Source organism: Malania oleifera, chromosome 4 (assembly GCF_029873635.1).
Source record: "Malania oleifera isolate guangnan ecotype guangnan chromosome 4, ASM2987363v1, whole genome shotgun sequence".
Taxonomy (NCBI): domain Eukaryota; kingdom Viridiplantae; phylum Streptophyta; class Magnoliopsida; order Santalales; family Ximeniaceae; genus Malania; species Malania oleifera.
In genome coordinates this window covers 90,199,854-90,216,424 of record NC_080420.1, presented here as the reverse complement: position 1 = coordinate 90,216,424, position 16,571 = coordinate 90,199,854, and positions in this window count along the sequence as shown.

The window sequence follows — 16,571 nt, the reverse complement described above, 5'->3', positions numbered from 1 at the left end:
CTTTAGTTTATTCATTGAACCATCATTATCCACTATGAGGAGGAGCAGAGGTAATAGCCATGGGAATCACTTCCACTAGAAGATCTTAGCATGATACTTTCGATTATGAGTGGTGCGGCTGATTCAGGATGTTGTAACTTGTTCTGTAATATTGAAGCTAGTGTGCACTGTCAGATGAGAAACATTGAGAAGTCCCTTTGAATGATAAGAACCACGAAGTGCATCTGAGAAAACCCTAGATCCTGTGTGGGAGAGGGAGTGAGCTTGCTGTGAGGCTGAGACTGAGGCTGAGCTGTGGCTGTTGTTTGTAGGGGCACGCTAAATCCTACTTATTTCAAATACCAAACCAAGCTATTTTCATACCCATTGGCTTCAAAGAGGTCTCATTAAAAAGATCATAGCGGGTTCTTTTTATACAGAATTTAGAGCTATTTTTGAGACATGAAGATGAGAGAAAAGGAAGAGTAAGGACACCTCTATCGGGAAGGAAAACTCAGGAGGATTCTAGTTGGCCCACATCTATCCTGATAATAAGCTGGCCAAGTCTAGTTTCTTCCCTTTGAGAAGACACTCAAAGAACAAAGCATCAATGTAGGAAAGATGATCAAAAGAGCTTGCTAGGAAGGATGTATTTGCAAACTATTTTGGTAAAATTTGGGCTTTTTTTAAACTTATTTCGTGTACAAAGGAGGATGCCCAAAATAATAAGTTCATTTTCCATGATCAATGTGTTGGAAGGAAAAGTTTCAGGGTAACCTTTTTAGAATTTAAGATTGAGCAAATAGTGGACATTAAAATCGCATTGGAAAAGTAATTTTGAAAAGAGAAAAAATTTCAGAAATTAACAAAATTTCTTTCATTTCACCTAGAGGAGATATCCATTTTCATAGTAATATTAGCATAAAATATTTTGATAAGATGAGGGAAAATACTTCGGGTTGTTTGGTAACTAATTCAAACCATCCTATATTTTTGAACAAAGGTAGGATTTCTGTTAAGTCTGTTTTTAGAATTGAGATATCCAATAGCTTTCCAAGAATAGGATCTATGGTGCGATGGACGTATGGTAACGAAGATTAGCTTGGGGAAAAAACATAGCAAGGCATAGCAAAAGGCCCATTTGTCACGATTTGTGCATCTTTCCAGATGAAGACCTCGGTTGGAAGGGTACTTGATCCGAGGGAATATTTGGAGGAAGATACATGATTGCAGAAGCCCTAGATTTCGTGGAAATGATCCTTTAGAGAGAGGAGCAAGTTCGGCATTGAGTTATTTCTGGGCGAGGATGAGACAGAAATGGAGAGAAGGGTTTGGACAAGTTGGAGCAAAGAATTCAGAAGGCTGATGATGATTTGAATTAGGGTTATAAGCTGATAGTTATATTAAACCCACGACTTCGATAATGAGGGATTATCCTTCAGTCGTCTCTGATGAGAGTTTTAGATCCGAAATTTGAGAAAGTGAGAGTCAGTGCATCCCAGACATCTGAAGTTCAGTTCAGTCAGCTTAAACCTGTTTGTATAGGTTATAAGTCGTTTTGAAGTTCTTAGTTCAAATGACCGCCGAAGATCAGAAAAAATGAAATTAACTTTTGAACACATTTCTCTGTGTGTATTACCAAGTTCTCTTCTAATATGTATTAACTCTTTCTTCACTTCGGGGTTTTGTAAAAAATTTCTGGCCCAGTGGTCACTTGTATAATGACTCAAGAGTTATATCCTCTATTGAACATGATCTTTCAAAAAATGATGCTTATGTCTTTGTGTTGGTTTCTGGTGTGGTGAAATTGGAAGAAATTTGGATTTTTGGCTATATTCATAGCACGTGCGTTGTTATCACACTTTATTGGAATTGGTTTTATACTCTAGATTGAGTCTTTTAAGTGTTGTTTCATATACCAGAATTGTGTTGTTTGGCTTGCAAACAGCTTTCGGCTTGCTACAACTCAGCTTCGGCGATTGATAAGGCTATTTTTGAGTTGTGTTTATTTGAGAACCATGATACAAGGGATTGTCCTAGGAGATGACATGTTGACCACTTGTACTTTTTCTATCAAACCTTGCATCCGGCCTAATCAGCATGGAAAGTTATCATGTCAAAATTAGTTATCCTTGTATACCATTAAACCTAGATCAAAGTGTTCCTAGAGTATCTCTTAATGGCTTGTTAGATGTGATTCTTTAGGTGCTGACTGAAACCTTGCACACATACATACACTCAACATAATATCGAGTCTACTGCATTTAGATATAATAAACTCCCCCCCCCCATATTCCTCCGATGTGTTTTTATGTTCCACTGTTTTACTGTTTTATCTCTATCACGGGCTTTGTTGATGTACTAAGAGGGGTTCCTAAGGTTTGATTTTTTGTTCCATATCAAACGTGTTAAAGCATATCTTTAAGTATTTTATGGTTGATTTATAAATGTCCCATTTTTAGCTTGTTTAATTTGTAATCCTAGAAAGTAATTTAACTCCTCCATCATTCTCATTTCAAATTCTTTTTGCATAAATATGGCAAAGTCTTTACATAGTTCTTCATTTGTAGCTCCAAATATAATATCATTCACATATATTTGAACAATCAGCATTTCTTTGTTTTTGGTTTCGATAAATAAGGTGTTATCTACCATTCCTCTTGAAAATTCATTCTTGAGCAAAAATTTACTTAGCCTCTCATACCAAACTCTAGGAGCTTGTTTCAAACCATACAAGGCTTTTGTTAACTTAAATGCATGTTCTGGATTTTTTGAATTTTCAAAACCTGGAGGCGCCTTCTTAACATTTACACTTCTCCATTTATATTACCATTTAAGAATGAACCTCTTACATCCATTTGGTATAATTTAAAATCCTTATGGGCTCCATAAGTTAGAAGCATCCTAAGTGCTTCCATTCTAGCCATGGGATAAAAGGTTTCATAGTAATCAATTCCTTCTTCTTGATTATATCCTTGTGCTATCGCCTAACTTGTTTCTATAAACTACCCCATTTTCATCCTTTTTATTTCTAAACACCCATTTAGTTCCTATAATTGATTTATCTTTGGGTTTAGGTATAAGTTCCCACACTTGGCTTCTTTCAAATTGATTTAGTTCCTCTTGCATGGCCATAATCCAAGAATCATCTTTTAAGGCTTCTTCAATGTTCTTGGGTTCATCTTGAGACAGGATCGCATAATGATTGCAAATATTTTTCAATGAGGCTCTAGTGGTTAATCCTTTTGATGTTTTACCAAGAATATGTTCTTTTGGGTGACTTTTAGCATATCTCCATTCTTTAGGAAGTTCTAGATTTTCTATGATGTTTTCATTTGAAGCTTCATTATTGTTTTCTTCTTTTATTTCTAGCTCTTCTTCTCTTTGTGAAATCTCTTCTTTCTCATCGATCTTAGCTTTATTGTCATAATTATTTGACTCATCAAATGTTATGTGTATTGATTCAATAATAGTAAGAGTTCTTCTATTATAAACCCTATAGGCTTTGCTATTTGTAGAGTACTCTAAGAAGATACACCTTCATCAGATTTTTCATCAAACTTTCCTAAATCATCTTTAGTGTTAAGGATAAAACATTTGCATCCAAATACATGAAAGTAGGAGATATTAGGTTTTCTACCTTTCCATAGTTCATACGGTGTTTTGTCTATACTTGATCTTATAGATACCCTATTTACAATATAACAAGCTGTATTCAAAGCTTCTGCCCAAAATTATTTAGGTAGGTTATTTTCATTTATCATTGTTCTTGCCATTTTTTATAGAGTTCTATTTTTTCTTTCTACTACTCCATGTTGTTGTGGAATCCTAGGAGCTGAAAAATTATGATTTATTCCATATTCATTACAGAATTTATCAACCTTTTTGTTTCTAAACTCCCTACCTTTATCACTTCTAAAGCTTGTTACATTATAACCCTTTTCATTTTGTAATTTCTTGCATAAGGTGATTAGCATGTCCTTTGTTTGTTATCACCAAAACTGATTGACAAGCCTAGTCAGGCCAACAATCTCCCCTTTTTTGATGATGACAAACAATGAGTAAAGATAAAGGTTTCCTTGAAATAAAAATACTCTTCCTTACTATAAGCATCCAATACAGATTAATAGAACAGGAACCATGGCATTTTATCCAAGCATCCAATATAGATTGACTAAATAGGAACCACGGCATTTTATCCAAGTAAGTTCATAATGGCATTTTATCCAAGTAGTTCATAGTCCATATGTTGTTTGTTAATTTTCATTTCTCATATTTCATTTTACTTTTGACATGTCTATGTATTCTTTTTATCTTTTCTAACAACACAACACTTTCTCCCCTTTTGTCATTATTCAAAAAGAACAAATAAGTAATAGAATAGTTATTTTTATAACCATCAATGAATTTTTTGCATAACGAAAATATTGTAACCAAACATTTCATCAAGAGATATTAGAACAAAAAGAGGCAAAGTACTAATACTCAAACATCTGAGATACATTCAAAAAGTTACATAGTAACTAGTAATCTATACTAGGTATTTCCTAAAGATCCTAGTCTTCTTCTTCTTCCTCTTGGCTTCCTTCTTCTTCAGATCCTTTGTAACATCCTCAAATCTGTGTATCTACATCTTTACCTAAGCTGCGAGAACACATATTATATAACCATTCACACATATATATATATATATATATATATATATATATATTATACAATACCAGAATCCAGTATATACAGACCATAGCCATACAAAAATACCCCCTAGCATCATCTACTCAAAAATATACACAACTCTATCAAAAACTCACCCTATAACCAGGGTAATCAAACTACTCTCTATCCACGAGCCTGATCTGCTCGCCTAACTAGCTTACCTGAAAAATGTTAAAGTAATGGGGTGAGTCGACGCTCAGTAAGTGGAAATATGCTATTATTTGTGTGTGGCAACTAAGTTAAGGATACTTTTAAATAATAGCTGAATTGTAATGCAATAAATAATCTGTAAAGCATATTTTTCTTTCACAATTTAAAACATACTGTATTGTCTGTGTTTTTATACTTTTCATACTGATAATATCATACTATACTTATCATATACTGTAAAATTGTATGCATATACATATCTGTGCTTTATCCCTAGGACTCTGTACGTCATGATTTGACCTCTCATGACAGGGTTGTGTAGCCTGTAGGTGGGACTTCATCTGGTCGGCCCTCTAGATAAGTCAATATACTCTACCCTGCCTCAACCCGGCTAAACTGCATCCTCTCCTAAGCTCGGGACTAGCTACTACCTCGTCAAACCGGCCCCCTCCACCCAACGAATTGGGGAGCTGCATACTCTCCGAGCACAATTGACGGTACCCACACACTATCTAAGATATGTTGTTGCACTCTATCTGTATCTAGCAATGGTACCGTGCTCTGTAATCTTTATCTGTATTTGTCTGTAATCTTTCCTCAGGGATCTGATACTATATATATATATATATATATATATATATATATATATATATACACACACACACACATATATACTCTTTTACAGTTTTCAACAGGTTTCCAAAATTATCATAACTCGATCTTTTTATACTGTATATACTATAATCTCGGTATACTGTATCTGTAGCATCTTGATGCTACCTCTGTATCTCTATCTATATACTCTGTCTATATACTCTGTCTGTATACTCTGTATGTTATGGTGATAGGAAACATGGCATGCTATAACTCTGTATATACTATTCTGTATAAAACTGTAATATAAATACTGATCTGAGTAAACTGTATGCATGTATATGTATATATATCTGTTTCATAAAACTATTCACATAAAAGCTATATATGCATGTACATTTCTCTATATACTCTCTGTGAATATAAATCTATATCTGTATATTCTGTGTAATCTCATATACTGGAAAAACTATATAAACTGTATATACTGTCTATATCTGTGTATTCAGTATAGTATGATACATTATAAAAGTTATATAAATTCCTTCATCACATAAAAATCTACTCAGGCCATACAAGCATTTAAACTCAAATTCTGTAAATACTGTATAATAAACTGGTATAAATATGTGTCTGTGAAATCTCTGATAGCATTATGAAAAATCCTAGCATAGTATATTTCCTTACCTTAACTCTGAAAAGTCCCTAAGAAATTCTAACTCTATACCCGCAGGGTTCCTAACTCAAACTCCTGAAAACACAATCCCCCAGAACAAAATTTCAGTATTTTCTTACCTACAACATTTCTCATAACTGAAGGAAAGACAAATATTAAATAAAATGCCTTACCCTGAGATTGGGACAAAATCCAGCTCAACTTTTCCAACGATCAGCTCCGGCAAACTTGTAAAGAACTTCGCCAAGAGCATCGTGGTAGCCTCAGATCTTCGATCCGACGAAAAACAGGCCCGGAAACGAAGAGGGAAGGAGAGAGAGTCATAGGAGAGAGAGAGGAGAGAGAGAGGGGCGCTGAAATGAGAAAAAAATTCGATTTTTCCTTATTTATAGTGCCAGATTTGTTGATGAGACACGTCACTTTGTCGACGAATCCTTCAGTAAATACGTCGACGACTCCCTGTATTCATCGACGAAATTCAGAGTAGCCCAATTCCGTCTCTCAGTATTTTCTTGTTGACGAAACCCTGTATTCGTCGATGAGTCCAGAAAATTACTTAAAATTCTATTTTTGAAATATCCTCTGCTCTAACTTTCACCTGATGATAACCCGACCGCAAGTCAATTTTAGAGTAGTCCTCGGTCCCCTAGAGCTGATCAAATAAGTCATATATCCTGGGAAGAGGATATCTATTCTTGATCTTCAATTTTTTTATCTTCCTATAATCTATGCACAACCTCATGGTCCCATCTCTTCTTTTTCATGAACAGATTTGGGGCCCCCTACAGTGACACACTGGGCCTAATAAATCCCTTATCCAGCAACTCCTGTAACTGATCTTTTAATTCTTTCAATTTGATTGGAGCCATATGGTATGGTGCTTTAGATACCGGTGCTGACTCGGTTAGTAGATCCATGATGAATTCAATCTCTCAGTCTGGTTGTAAGCCAGGCAATTCTTCTGGAAAAATATCTAAAAATTGTTTAACTACTGAAATATCAGCCTGTTTTAGTTCTTCTTTTGGAAATTCCTTTATGTTGGCAACATATCTCTGGCAACCACCATGTAGTAGTTTCCTCACCTAAATAGCTGATACTAGCTGTGGCGAGGCACGCACATGTGAACCCACAAATCTATATTCTTGCTCATCCGAGGGGTCTAAAAAGCACTTCTTTTTTTTTTTGTAGCAATCTATGCTGGCGTTATTTGCTACCAGCCAATCCAAACCTAGTATTACATCAAATCCCTGCATATCTAGTACCATGAGATCAGTTGTTAGTACTTTCTCCTGAAGGCTTAATGTAAAGTTCGGAAGTACCTTCCTACACCTTACCATAGATCCTGTTGGCATGACTACAGACAGCTCTACATCTAATAACTAAGCCTCTACCCCTAGTTACTTTAACATACCCTACCGATATAAAGGAATGGGTGGCACCTGTGTCAAACAAAACAATAACTTTATATGATAATACATTAAGACTACCTATGACAACGTCTCCAGTAGTCTTGGCATCTCCCAGCTTCAATGCATATACCCTCACTAGTGTCGTATTCCTCTGCTGGCCTCCACGGGGCGCCTGATAACCACCCCGGTTTGGTCTGGGAGCTGGCGCATAAATTAGCAGTACTTGACATTATCAAGCCATATAGCCGGGCCTCCCACAACGGTAGAAAACATTCTCCCCTACCCGGCACTCACTTGGATGTCTCTGTCCACATCTAGGCCAGGTGGGATAAGGCTGCTCACTTTGAAATCCACTGTACTCTGTTGTCTGCCTCTGACCCTCACCGGATCTACCTGCTCTAAAAGGGCCTCAGCTGGAACCCACCTAAAAACTTGAAAGTGCAGCCCTCTTCTCCGGGCTCTGTATCTCAGTCTCTCTCGGCAAACCCTCCTCTGCTATTATGGCCTTGTCAACTAGCTCTGGGAAATCCTGTATCCTCAGTACTGCCACCTGTCTATAAATATTTCGCTTCAAATTCCTCTTGAACATCCAAGCCTTTTTAGCTTCATCTGGAATAATATAAGTGCAGAAACAAAACAACTCGATGAATTTCGCCACATACTGCTGGACTATCATCGATCCTTGGGAAAAGCTTAGAAACTCCTATACTTTAGCCTCTCTGACTGAGGCAGGATAGTATCTGTCAAAGAATATGTCCCTGAATCGGGCCTAGGTCATTAGTAATGGAATTGATCTCTACTCCTCCAGTAATCTAGTGGTCGTTCACTGTCTCTCGGCCTCATCTGTCAGCTTATACGTAGCATAGAGGACCCTCCGCTTATTGGAGCAGTGAAGCACAGTCAAAATCTTCTCTATTTCTTGCATCCAGTTCTCCGCAACTGCAGGATAAGTTATTACTGAAAATGTCGGTGGGTTCATCTTCGTAAATTTTTCTATCGTACACCCCTGAGATGTAGATGGACCTCCTTGCTCCCTGGAGCTCCGGGCAATCTTAGCCATGACCTACTAAGCCACACTATGTAACACAATTTCTGAATCCCCACCTCTTGCACCAGAAGGCCCTGCTCCATTGTCGCCACTAGCGTGAGTGCTACTACATCCTGGGTCCATCCTGCAATATTACTAAATTATTCTGAGAATCTGAACCTTACAATACTATATTAACTAAATATCCCTAACCTCTTATCAATAATTTAAGGTCTGGCCCTACCATATGGAAATAAAAATCGACAATAGTTTACTATGATTTTCTTGAAATCGTCACCCCAGGAAAAATACAGAAACTACCCCGAAATTCTACCTCTAAATCGCAGAACAGAACCCTAAATTCTTATCCTAATTCCCCAACATTAATTCACTAACACTTTATTCTATCTTTCTCCAAACTCTATTCCTATATTCTAGTATTGTTTCCCGCTACACACTAGAGTCTACAGAATCTAGCAACCTAGGCTCTGATACCAAACTATAACGACCCAAAAATTACACCATTTATATATTACTCTGATACACCTGTAATACCTGCTATAACATCTTAGGGCCCAGATGGCACTGAGGTATCCTTGTACATAACTCGACACACCCATGCATCAGAAAGCATAAATTCATACATCCACATTCACAATACTAGAATTCAGTGTTTCCAAAACATATATACATTTTTACACATCACCCCAGTTTCATCTACTCCAAAATAATATTTCCCTGAACACACTTACCCATTAAAATAGGGTAGTACAAAAGTTCTCTCTATCTGCGAGCCTGATTTACTCACCTAACTAGATCACCAGAAAAATGTTAAACCACTAGGATGAGACAACGCTCAGTAAGAGGAAAATCCCCTATAACTTAAAAGTTATACCATTATTAACAGGGGTGAATTCTAATAAGAATCCGGACCTAAAATTAACTTTGAAAAGGCATCAGCCGACTGAACATAGGGTGTTAAAATGCCTCAGTCGACCGAACTAGTAAAAAGTCAATACTTTGACTTGGCTCCGGCGACCAGTCCAAATTTGAACCAAAATTCTATGGTCGACCAAACCTTAAATGCTGACACTTTTTACCAGCCCCAGCCACCTGAACTTATAGTTCAAATCATTCTAAGTGACTAAATTGTGACGCATGGTAAACCGAACCAATGAACCGAGTGCCTGAACCTACGAAGGTTGGGAAATCACCTTGGCTTCAGCCAACCGGACTCACCCACAGTCACTTGAACCCAATACAGGCTTTGTGTCTATTCGGGCAACCGAACCTATGAACCGGGCGACCGACCCTCTCAAGTTCACTTAAATTAACCTCAATAATTGGGGTTAAATTCTAATCAAACAATTTCAAAAATCCCCAATATGTCCCTAACGGTCATAATTTTCAAAAAAATCTATAAATACCCTTTCATTTGCTTAGATTCGTAACTTTAATTAGAAAACTTTTTCTCTCAAATTTTTTTCTTAATCAAAGTTTCCCCATATACTCTTTTATTTGAAAAATCATTTTGGGGTTAAATTTTTCATACTCTCTAACTCTCTTTGTTACATTCTTTGAAATATTTTTTGAAGAGAGTATTTTGTTTGGGCATTTGTTTTTGATTGTATTTATTGCACATATATTCTTGAGCTTAAAATCCCACATCCTCAAAACATTTTTATTTGCAAAAATCTTTATTGGAGAACGTATTTATCATATATATATATACTCACATATATTTTAATTGTGTAAAAACTATTTAAAGAGCAAACCCTAGGTTCTCCTATACTTGCATTGAAATATATTTTTGGGAGAAAATTTTAATAGGGTCACATCTTTGAGTATTTTATCATAGACATCATTTTTCAAAGTTTGAAAATATTATTTTAAGAAAACGTTCTTTCTCTACTGAGCCTTATTGCACATCATATTAGAGTGTATGTATTTGAGCTTTAATGTGTACATTTCTGCTTGTATTTAGAAGTATTGTATTATGTACAAAAATGGTTTTTATTGTACCGGTTGGGTTCAGCCCGTTAATTGAACTGGGGAGTCTCAACCCCGTAAGTGAGACTGGTTAGGTTCAATCCAAAAATTGAACTTAAGTGTCTCTGCCCTATAAGGGAGACCAGTTGGGCTCAACCTAGTAATTGAGCTAGGTTTTTTATCACCCCGTAAGGAGAGGATGTAAACGACTTCTGCTCTGCCCATTTAAATGAGCAGGGATAGTGTAATCTTTGGGGGGGGGGGGGGGATGCCTAAGGCAAGGACATAAGCTAGTTTAGCCGAACCTTGATAACAGATATTGTGTGTCGCTTTCTCTCTCTCTCTCTCTCCTCTCTCTCTCTCTCTCTCTCTCTCTCTCCTCTCTCTCTCTCTATCTATCTATCTATCTTATTTAAATTCCTGCACACAATGAATGTTTATTTAATGTCATAATTATTTGCATACACACATTTGATTTAAATAAGATATACTGCCCACGTGTATGTTTGCTTTCATTGTTAAAATTATTTTACATACACGTGTGTATATTGAATAGGATATGATCTGTGGTGAATCGGTAAATATTTAAATTTGGCCAAAATGTTTTAAAACCCAATTCACCCTCCTCTTGGGATCGCACCAATTCCAAAACATTCAAAATGAGGCTCCATGGTGTATGTTAATATTGTATTGATTGATGAAACTAGGGGAAGAGTAAAGGCTAAATTATGGAGAGAAGCTTTAGAATCTAGAGGCTTTAGGATAAGTAGAAGTAAGATAGAATATATGAACTGTAATTTCAGTAATAGTTGAAGGAATATTGGAGATAAAGTTAAACTTGTTGATGAAGAAATAAATAACACTTGTAGATATCGATACCTTGGGTCTATTATGCAAGTTTAAGGAGAAATTGAAGACGATGTAATGCATAAGGTTAAAGTAGGTTTGATAAAATGGAGAAATGCTTCAAGTGTGCTTTTTGATCGTAGAATACCCTTAAAATTGAAAGGGGAGTTTTATGGTTATTATTGTTTTTGTTTTTAAGTTTTATAGACATAGGATTGACCTTAGAATTGGTGCAAAAGGTCAAAAAGTGAAAAAAAAAAAAGTGTAAAAATATGAATGGGCTATGGTTTCTAAGTTTTTTTTAGGGTTTGTCTCTAAACTATCAATCAGAGTTTCTAGTTTCTTTACAATGATAAATAAAGAAAAGGGAAAGTCTTTTAAGACAAAGAGAAAAGAGAAAAAATTTCCATGTATATAAAGTAACAATGTTTCTTTGTGCATAAAATGGCAAAATTTTGTTTTTCAACTTAGATAATTTTTTTTTTCAAAATTGGGAAAACATGATTAGTTTATATTTGGATGCCTTCTATAGATTTTGTAAATAAGACACATGATTTGTTTCCTTAGATTAATTATGTTGGCCTTACAAGGCTTACAATCTTGTTATCTTGTTTTGATGCTAACAAACAAGTGAAATTTAACATATTTGTGTGAGTAATGTTATTTCAGGGCTCACATATGAGAAAGTAAGGTCAAACTGCTCACAAGGATCAAGTGAAGCTTAAATGAGTCAAAGCATGGATTCAAAGATGATATATTAAACCTTGAAGAATATGAGGTCATGCATGATTTGTTGAAAGCCAAGGAATGTTTAAAGTCAAAAGTGCCAAAGAAAAGCAAAGTGAGAGAGCTCAAAGAATATTAAAGCTTGAAGACCAAGAAAGGGCCAAAGCAAGCATGAAGACTTGAGCGTTTAGAACGTTAATGTCTTAGAAGTCTCATGTAAGTGTTTTAATGTTTAAAATATTGTTTGAAATATTTTGAAACTTTTAGGCTAACTTCTTGGACCTTGATACCTTTTAACATACTTGGGAAATATTTTTATAAGGTTAAAAAATATTTTAAAAAGGTTAGAATCATTTTTGGAATGAAAAACACCAAAAAGAGTTTTTTCCAAATGCTGTCAGTTTTTATGCATCTACATTGAGGTATATTTTTATCTATCAAAACCTCTTTATTTTAAAAAGTATTAAACATTAAAATTATAGTATTTTATCTTAGATTTATTTTGACACCAATAAAACCTAATTTGGAGTTATACAGAAAACGTTATGGCCAAAATACTGAAGTGGGGTCACAATTGTTAGCCAACCAAACACTGTTCACAGGAGGCACTTTAGTTGATTGAACAGCACACAGAACCACTTTAGATGACCGAAGTGTAACTTCAAACATTTGAAGAATAACTTCAGACAACCGAAGATTAAGTTCAGTCATCTGAAGATTTTTTTGCTAAAATTTTTTTTAAGCAGAACCACCTTAGACGACTGAACCCGAAAGTTCAGTCATTTGAACATTGTTAACGGGCAGAAAATTTTCAAAATTTATTTTTTAAACATTAGTAAATTATTTAAGGAAACTTTAGCAACAAGGAGACTTTTGAAAGCCTATAAATACATGGTTTTTCAAATCAAAAACACACCAAGAATTGAAAATTTTGTTTGAGAAAGCTGAAAGCACTATTGTTCTTACAAGTTCTCTTGTTTACTCATTGAAAAACTCTTTTGCTGAGATATTTTGAAGTGCTAATCCTTCCTTCTCTGAATTCCTTCTGCTAATCCTCATCTAAAAAGGATATTGGTGAATTTTACACTTAAGTTTCATTGTATTTCATATTGATATTTTACATTGACGTATATAGTGCTGAACTTGTACTAACTTGCTCTTTGTGAGAGTATATTTGTATGCATATTATATCTTGTTTATTGTAGTTCTTTGACGTTCCAAGGATTGTTTGGATCGTTGGCTAAGCAAGGGGATATTTCTTAGAGAGGCGCGCTCTAACTGTGACCGAACGAGGGGACATAGTTCAGAGAGGCAGGCTCTAGCCTAGTGAAGGAGTGTTTGAGCATTGGGTATCGCTTGTAAAGGTTTTGTTCAATCCGTCAACGGAACAGGTTTAGTGAATCCTTTGGTGGTTTGCCAAAGGTGAGGACGTAGGCTGGGTAAAGCCAAACCTCGTAAAAATCTCCATCTCACTCTGTCTTTCCCTATTCTTTATTTTCAGTACATATTTAAATTGCGTGGATGGTTTAAATTTGAAAATCATATAAACTACGTATATTTGGAAATCAAGTAAACCTTAAAGTTTGATTTTGATTTGGGTTGCGGAAACCGAAAGGCAGTACATTGGTTGAACCATTCTTTGCGAAAACCATATGAGAGTACGTTACTTGGCTAAACATCCCAAAGATAAACTAACTTAAGAGTTTATTTGAATTTTGAAGTTTGGAAAGAGCAATTGGATTTTATATTGAACATCATATTGAAGAAGAAATTTCATATATATAGGGCTTTGTTCAAACTCATATTTACCATAGCGCTGAACACAACATAAAAGCTAAAAGTTAAATATACTAATCTTGAATGCTTCCATCAATCTAATAGTGTTGAAGTGAATTTATATTTGGCAATCAAATTGGTTGTTGGTTTGAGCATTGTGGTTGATTGGCTTAACTAGTTTAATTATTTGTGCGGTTGAAGATTGAATGTTTTATTAGTTGTCTTGTTGATTGTTTAAAAGAAACCAAGTTCTTGTTTGATTGACAAAATAGATAAACAAGTTAAAAAATTGGTTAAATATTAAAAGAACTTAAGGACTATAAAAAGAAATTTTTAAAAGCCAATTCACCCCCCCCTCTTGGGAAGCTATTCCTAATTTCAAAGGATATTCTCCATTTAATATCCCTTACTTTGGTAACGTTGACTACATGTTTCATTGCTTATTTTGGTATATTCTCATATGTAGAACATCTTGGTTAATCCTAAAATACTTTATTGAATCCTACTATGGACCCCAAGGTGGTGTCTTGTCCATACCTTTGAGGATCTCTAGGTGAATATAATTGCCATCTTGTGTGGGTTTATCCAATATATTAAAGGTTGGTAAATTTCAAAATGAAAGAGTTAAACTCTTGATTGGGTTAATTCAAAGATAATCTTAGGTTAATTAGATACCATTCGTAGAATGGGCTTGTATGGGTGCTAGTACCTTTCCTTCACATAACCACGCTCCCTAACTTGGTTATGGTGCATAAACATTTGACTCTTGGTTCCTTTGACCCTTGGTTAGCTAATTAATTAACCAATCACTCAATAGTGTCTAATTAGGTATTTTAACCTCACCTAAGATAAATTAGGTTAGTGGTAATAATGTTGGTATAAAGTTTGATCCATATCCCAACCCCAGTTGAAAATCTCATTTTGAGTTCAACATTCATTTTGAGGTATTTCAAAGATTCACCCCAGCAGAAGTGAAGCTTTGGGATGTGTAGATAATTCCTAATATTATTTGTTGACTCTCTTTGCTTCAAATGTGACAACCCTTATATAGTTCCAAATGTGGAGAAGAAAGGAGAATATGAGAAGTTCCTATCTACTTTGCAACTAAAATTAGTTTGGGAATGGGTAAACTTACTTATCTTTTTTTGTTGGTAGTGGACAAAGACATTCAACAAGAGCTAGTGCCTACTACCATCAAAGGTTTATTAAAGAAGTACCAAGTTGTAATGTTAGATAAACCATTGCACAACTTGCCTCTGTGAGGAGGTGAAAATGACAATATTAAGTTGTTAACAAGGGTGAATCCCCTTGATAAAGGGCCATACCAAATAATGCATCCAGAGTTAGTAGGATTATGAAACAACTTGATGAATTATTAAAAGAAAAATACATATAACCTTCTAAATAATCATTTAAAGCATCATATGGTCTTGAATAAGAAATGTGAGGGAAGCATTTCGGGTGTGTTTTACTGCACATTTAACAAAGTTACTGTCCCCAACAAGTATCATATTCCACCAATATTTGATGTGTTTCATTAGCTAGCTTATGCTAAGTACTTCACTAAACTTTATTGAAAATTAGGATACTATAAAGTGACAATAGAAGAACGAGACGATTCTAAGACAACTTACATGTCGTTCATTGGGCTTATAAGTTCTTGGTGATGCCCTTTAGGCTAATGAATGAGCTAAATATTTTCTAAACACTGATGAATTAGGTGTTTCATGGCTATCTTGAAAAGTTTGCCATGGTACGTCTTGACAACATTGTTATCCATAGTTATACTTTAGAAGAACATCAATAGCATTTGAAGCTAAGCTTTTGTTTGTGAGAATATACTGGTATAAGCTTTCTTGATTGTGAGGTTGACTAGTCGCATAGAGATGAAAGTTGGCCATAATTATTTGGGAGTCCTATTTGTAAGGGATCTCACTCAATGAATCAAAGGTACACCCAAGATAATAAAGTAATAACTCCCAAGAGCTCTTGTCGAGAAAGTTGTTGGGCATCTCTATGCCAACTCATCACATCCTAGGGTTGGAGAAGGTCCCAATGGTTTGGTTGTTTTGTAACGCTCCGAAAATTTTGGCCATATTATTATTATTATTATTATTATTATTATTACTATTTGAAAAGTAAGGTGTAGTCTCAAGAGGGGGGTGAATTGGATTATAAAAATTTCTTTTAATTCCTTTTAAGAATCCTTAACCTGCTTTTATTTCTTTGAGCTAATTCTTAACTTGCTTGTTTAATTCTTTAATCACTTAAGAACTTTGTTCTTTTAATTCAATCAATCAACACAACTATGTAAACAACCAAGCAACCAAACCAATCATTCAAGTAACCAAGCCAATCATCCACAAATTGAAGACAAACAACCAAATGATTTGCAAAGCACAAGTTACCTACAGCACAATTTAGATGGATGGGAATTTGCAAGATTCAACACTCTTTGAAATATAAACACAAATTACTTAATATCAAATTTTGTCTCATTCAATCATAATATAGCTTTTGTTGTCAGCACTAGATATAAATTTTAATTAAACCTTGTAGTGAATGATAATTTGTGTTTGCTGATGTGAAGCCTTGTATTGATTGATTTGCTTAATATGATATGCAATATAAAATCTAGCACAATATTCACACTCTTCCCAATATTCAAAATTCAAATAAACTT